We start from the raw sequence: 6,315 nt of genomic DNA, 5'->3' as shown, positions 1-6,315 counted from the left end.
TGCTTCACTGCTCACGAAGCTTTCCCTCTGTAGGTAGAGACTAGGGGCTTGAACACAGGGCCTTGTACATTGTAACATGTGTTCTCTAAGGGGTGCAACACCTCCCCCCTTTCCACCTTCCTCCCTTCCCTTTCTCTTTCTTGCTTTTTTTTAAAGAAATGCTTTTTTTCTTTTAAATGTTTTTTAATTCTTTTTAACTTTTATTTATTTATTTATTATTGGGTAGAGACAGAGAGAAATTGAGGGGAAGGAGAGATAGAGATGGAGTGAGACAGAGAGACAACTGCAGCCCTGCTTCACCACTTGTGAAGCTTTCCCCCTACAGGTGGGGACCAGTGGTCCAAACCCAGGTCCTTGTGCACTGTAACGTGTGTTTAACCAGGCGCACCACTGCCTGGCCCCTCAAAATGAATTAATTAATTAATAGTAATCCTGAAGTCCCAGTGAAAATGCTTGCAGGGAAACAAACAAGAAGCTTCTGTTACTGGGCAGATGGAGTAGGTGGGAATCTGGTGGGATCTTTTATGGGGGGGGTATCTGGGGGGGAGGGTGGCAGAGGTGGCAGAGATGTCTCTCTAGAAGAGCCATCTGGCTGTCGGCAGAGACCAGGCCAGTGAGTGGGGCCCAGGGGACAGGCCTGGCCTCCCAGAAGTTTCTCAGAGCTTTGTGCAACATTCCACAGCTTGACCTTCTGGACTCTGTAGTAAAGACTTGGCAGCCCCAGTTCCGGATGACCGCCCCTGCCACCCCAGGGCCCAGGCTCACCCTCCTCCCGGCTCCTTTTTAATAGAACACTGGAGAAAATGTTAATGGGTGATTAAAGGCCACGGGGGTGAAGGGCTATGGTAGAAAGCCTTCTCTTCCCCCCCCCCTTCCTTCTCCAAGAGATCTCCTGGGAAATGATGAGGGGAGGTAAGTTTCTTAAGTTTTTCTCCTGGGAGCTATCTGTCATTTGTTAGCACACGTGACAAAATTCACAGAGTAACATACTCTTTGGGTTGGCTGCATGGTTCTGCATTGATATTTTTTCTTTTTTTTTTTTAAAGATTTTATTTATTTAATAGAAAGATAGGAGGAGAGAGAAAGAACCAGACATCACTCTGGCACATGTGCTGCTGGGGATCAAATTCAGGACCTCATGCTTGAGAGGCCAAAGCTTTATCACTGCACCACCTCCCGGACCACTTTTTTTTCTTTTTAAAGATAGAGTCATAGGGCTGAGGAGACAGCATAGTGGTTCTGCAAAAGACTTTCATGCCTGAGACTCCAAGGTCCCAGTTTCAATCCCCAGTACCACCATCAGCCAGAGCTGAGCAGAGCTCTGGTAAAAAAAAAAATGTGGGGTGCAGAGAGATCACAACACTGAAGCTTCAATGCAGTGGAATCCAGGCTTGAACCTGAGTCACATGCATGGCAAAGAAGCACACTATCCAAGTCTGCAGACTGTTAAAATACATATATATATGTATATATACAGAGTTGGGTGGTAGTGCAGCGGGTTAAGCGCAGGTGGCACAAAGTGAAAGGATGAGCGTAAGGATCCCAGTTTGAGCCCCCGGCTCCCCACCTGCAGGGGAGTCGCTTCACAGGCGGTGAAGCAGGTCTGCAGGTGTCTGTCTTTCTCTCCCCCTCTCTGTCTTCCCCTCCTCTCTCCATTTCTCTCTGTCCTATCCAACAACGATGACATCAATAAAAACAATAACTACAACAATAAAAAGAGCAACAAAAGAGAATAAATAAATATTTTTAAAAATAAAATAATAATAAAAAGAATTTATTTGGGAGTTGGGCGGTAGCACAGCGGGTTAAGCGCACATGGCACAAAGCGCAAGGACCAGCATAAGGATCCTGGTTTGAGCCCCCAGCTCCCCACCTGCAGGGGAGTCACTTCACAGGCAGTGAAGCAGGTCTGCAGGTGTCTTTCTCTCCTCCTCTCTGTCTTCCCCTCCTCTCTCCATTTCTCTGACCTATCCAACAACGTTGACATCAAAAACACCAACAATAATAACTACAACAGTAAAACAACAAGGGCAACAAAAGGGAATATATATATATATATAAGAATTTATTTTAAATATATATATGTTTATTTAAATATTTATTTGGGGAGGAAGAACAAATCAGAGGATCATTCTGTCATGTGTTATCCTGTGAATGGAACTCAGGACCTCATATTTGAGAGTTCAATGCTTTATTTGCTAGCTACTCTCCAGGTTATTGCACAGATTTTTTTTTTTTTTTAGTTTAAGAATATATTTTAAAAAGCAAGAGTATAGAGTATATTTAAGGGGGACCAGGTAGTGGCATATGTTACCTAATATGCAAGGACCCTGGTTCAAGTCCCCACTCTCCACCTGCAGGGTAGGAAGCTTCACAAACATACAAAGGATGAAGCAGTGCTGCAGTCCTCTCTCTCCCTCCCTCCCACCATTCCTTTCTACTTCCCTCTTCCCTCTCAATTTCTCTTAGTCCCTATAAAAAAAGAGACACAGAGACATAGAGGGGAGAGGAAAGAAGATAGGAAAGGAGGAGGGGAAGAGAGGAGAGGAAGACAGAGAAAAGAGAGAAACACCACTGTTGTTAAAATTTTCAGAGGCTCTGGCCGGGCTTGCTTCACGGCGGGTAACAGAGACGCGGAGACAACGGCTGGGCAGGGCAGCTGTATTTCTTTATTCAGGAACAACGATTCACAAACTAAGACAAACTAATCACCAAACAGAACTCTGCTGTCTCTTTGCGGCGGCGCAAGCACTCTTTCTTTTTCTCTCGAACTCAGGAACCCTCTCCCTTACTCTCGAACTCAGAAACTCTCGCACCCTCGCACTCTCGAACTCCGGAACTCAGGAACTCGGTCACTGGGGAACTCAAGAACTCTCGGACTCCGGAACCCTCTCCCAGGGTCCCTTGGGGCGGGGCCAAGCAGGCCCGCGAAATTAACGGGACTCATCCAATTCTCTTGGAGGGGGAGGGCTAGAACAAGCCAATGTAAAGCATACGACAATTCCCCCTTTTCTTTTTAACTAAATGACTATAGTATCAAGGGTGTGGGGTGAACAGAAACATATATAACCAAAACCAGCATGTTGCCAAGGGAAGGCCTGAGGGGGCCATATCTGAAAAAAAAAACATTTCTTGCCTCTGGGGGGCTACTTGCCTCGACGGGCATTTGCATGGGGGCGGGGAACGGCCTAGGGTCCCAAAGGCAGCTGGCTGCAACTTACTTACTATGAAACAAAACTTGTTATTAGCATATCTACTGCACGATCTAACATTTCTAATAGAGAAGGAATTTGAGACTTTTACATATCAACAACGTCTTTTAACCTTTTGTTACACCCATTCAAGATGGAGACACACCCTAGGTGTGGGCCGGAGAGGAAACCTCAGGCATGAGAATAATTAGCATAGCCATTGTGCGATCTACCATTTCTAATAGAGAAGGTAGTGTTTTACATATCAACAAGTCTATTTAACCTTTTGTTTAGACCAACTTAGTTGAAATATATTGTTAACTAATTTTTACCTCAGACTTTAAATGTAAGTTAATTTTTATCTTTATGAGAATTACATTGAAAACCTTTTTCATTTATCTTTGACTAGTAAGAATTTAGCCTTAAAGCTACTGTTTACCAAACTTTAAACATACACATAAACATAGTCATTAATACACGAGGAGAGAAACCTTTGTTACGAAGACATGTCATTTTAAACACGAATTTAAATCTATATTGTCTTAGTTGTTGGGGAGGGGGGGTTCACCATCCGGAGGTGGCTTCCCGTGCAGCTCCATTTCCGAGCAGCTCCACTTCTAGGAATTGCAGGTTGCGATCTCTGCACAAATCTCTGCATACTCCAGCTTGTCTGCCTTCAGACCGGACCGGCGGCTGGAGATCTCGTGTGCCCAGTTTTGGCAGGGAGCCCGGGGGTCCGGGAGGCCCGGGATGGTTCCAGAATTCATAGAAAGAGGGCAGGCAGGCCATCTTTGTAGAAGGCGTGGGCCTAGGTGCCCAGGGGTGGCGGCCATGATAGGCCGCCGCGGCCCTGCCCCATGGCCCTGCCATGTCTGCTGCCCTGTTTGCAGTGGCCGAGCAGCGTGGAGGGATCAAGCGTCCAGTGCCCTGCACCACGCGGTGGAGAGCCGGCTCCTGTGGGCTGGCCTCAGGCTCCAGCATGTTGGCATCGGGCTCCAGCATGTTGGCCTCAGGCTCCAGCATGTTGGCATCGGGCTCCAGCATGTTGGCATCGGGCTCTAGCGTGCTGGCATCGGGCTCTTGCATGGTGGCGTAGGCCTCCTGCGGGCTGCGGGGCTGCGGGGTTGCTGGCGCGGTGCGCGGGGTTGTCTGGGCGCAGCCGGCTGGCTGGCTGTTTGACCAGGTGGAAACAGCAGCTCCGCGCCTTGCCTCCCGCCCGCTGGCTCTTCCCGCTGGCTGTTGTGAGTTCGCCAGAGCGAGTGGAAACCACAGAGTGGTCCAGAGATAAATGTTCCAGAAACAGCAAAACAGTCTCGTGAAGAAAGAGCAGAGGCCTTTGGAGATCTCTTCACAAGCAGAAGAGAAGGCCATAGTACATAGGTAGCCAAATTGTCTTTACTTATCTGAGAGATGCGCAGGTCAGGTCCACGTGGGCGCCATTTGTTGTTAAAATTTCGGATGCTCTTGCCGGGCCGGCTAGCTTCACGGTAGTGAACAGACGCGGAGACAACGGCTGGGCAGGGCAGCTGTATTTCTTTATTCAGGAACAACGATTCACAAACTAAGACAAACTAATCACCAAACAGAACTCTGCTGTCTCTTTGCGGCGGCGCAAGCACTCTTTCTTTTACTCTGGAACTCAGGAACCCTCTCCCTTACTCTCGAACTCAGAAACTCTCTCACCCTCGCACTCTCGAACTCCGGAACTCAGGAACTCGGTCACTGGGGAACTCAGGAACTCTCGGACTCCGGAACCCTCTCCCAGGGTCCCTTGGGGCGGGGCCAAGCAGGCCCGCGAAATTAACAGGACTCATCCAATTCTCTTGGAGGGGGAGGGCTAGAACAAGCCAATGTAAAGCATACGACACACCACAGCACCACCCATTCCACCTTACTGTTCCTTTGGTGCAGCCTTGTGCTGGGGACGGACCCAGAGCCTGTACATGGTGAATGGGTGTCTACCTGCCCAGCTGAGCTGCTCCCTACTTATGACACAACCTTAGACTATGCTGTATTCTGCGAGTGAGTCTATACATCTGCCTGTCTGCAACAGGACAGACCCTAGGCCCTTTGGGCTTCCTGGGGCTCTGTGTCTGCATAATGATTCCACCACACCTGACTTTTTCTTTTCTTCCTTTTTTTTTTTTTCCTCTTTTGCCCAGATACAGGGTACAAGACAGAGAAAGACAGAGACTCTCCTGAGGGGTCCTTGCCTGTATAAACAAACACAGTGTGGGGAATTCCCCATAGGCAGAACTGTGACTGTAGAGGAAATCCTGCAAGGGGCCAGAGAAGTAGCTCACCTTGTAGGGTACTTGCCTTGCAAGCAACCCAGGTTTGAGCCCTTGGCACCACATGGAAGATGTTATAGCACCAGAAGTAGCTTTAGTGCAGTGGTGTCTCTCCCCCTCTGTGTGTCTCTGTCTCTGAATATAAAAGGGGCCCAGAGCAGTGAAAGTGCCCATGAGAGGCCTTGACTCAGCTAAAAAAAAAAAAAAAAAATTCTGAAAGGTCAATTATGCCAGAGGCTGTGGGCAGGTCTAATGTTAATGCCTGTTGCCTAATGACTCTGGGTGGAGGCCGTGCCCACTTCTGTGCCCGCCAGCCAGTGGCTGAGAGCACAGAGGCCTCCTTTCTAAGGTCACACTGACTTGTGCCCCTTTGTTGCTGAAACTTTTATAGGCTCCTGATGTCCCCAGGTCAAAGCCTGTAGACTGTCTCGAGATGCAGCTGCTATGTAGTCAGGCCTAGTCCTGTCTTCTTGGCAGCTGGGGAGCTGCAGCATGACACTGCCAGGACCCCTCATTTGCCTCATACCACAGCCCCCTCAATGGATGTCTGTCTCCTGGAAGGGCTATGGGCCCACCCACTCTTGGTCACTCATGCCTTTCCTTCCTGGGACATTACATTTTCTTCTTGTGCCTGGTCGGTGCAGCCCCTGTTTGACCATCATCTATCTATCTATCATCTATCTGTGTATCACCTATCTATCTATCATCTATCTATCATCTATATTCTTTCCTTTTCCTTTTTCCTTTCATTTTTAGATATTTGCTTTTTAATATTTTTTATTTATTTATTTACTTATAAATAAATAAAATCCATAGAGGTAGAGAAACATTGA

Source organism: Erinaceus europaeus, chromosome 2, assembly GCF_950295315.1.
Source record: "Erinaceus europaeus chromosome 2, mEriEur2.1, whole genome shotgun sequence".
Lineage (NCBI taxonomy): Eukaryota > Metazoa > Chordata > Mammalia > Eulipotyphla > Erinaceidae > Erinaceus > Erinaceus europaeus.
The sequence above is the reverse complement of the archived record's forward strand: the minus strand, read 5'-3'. Positions refer to the sequence as shown.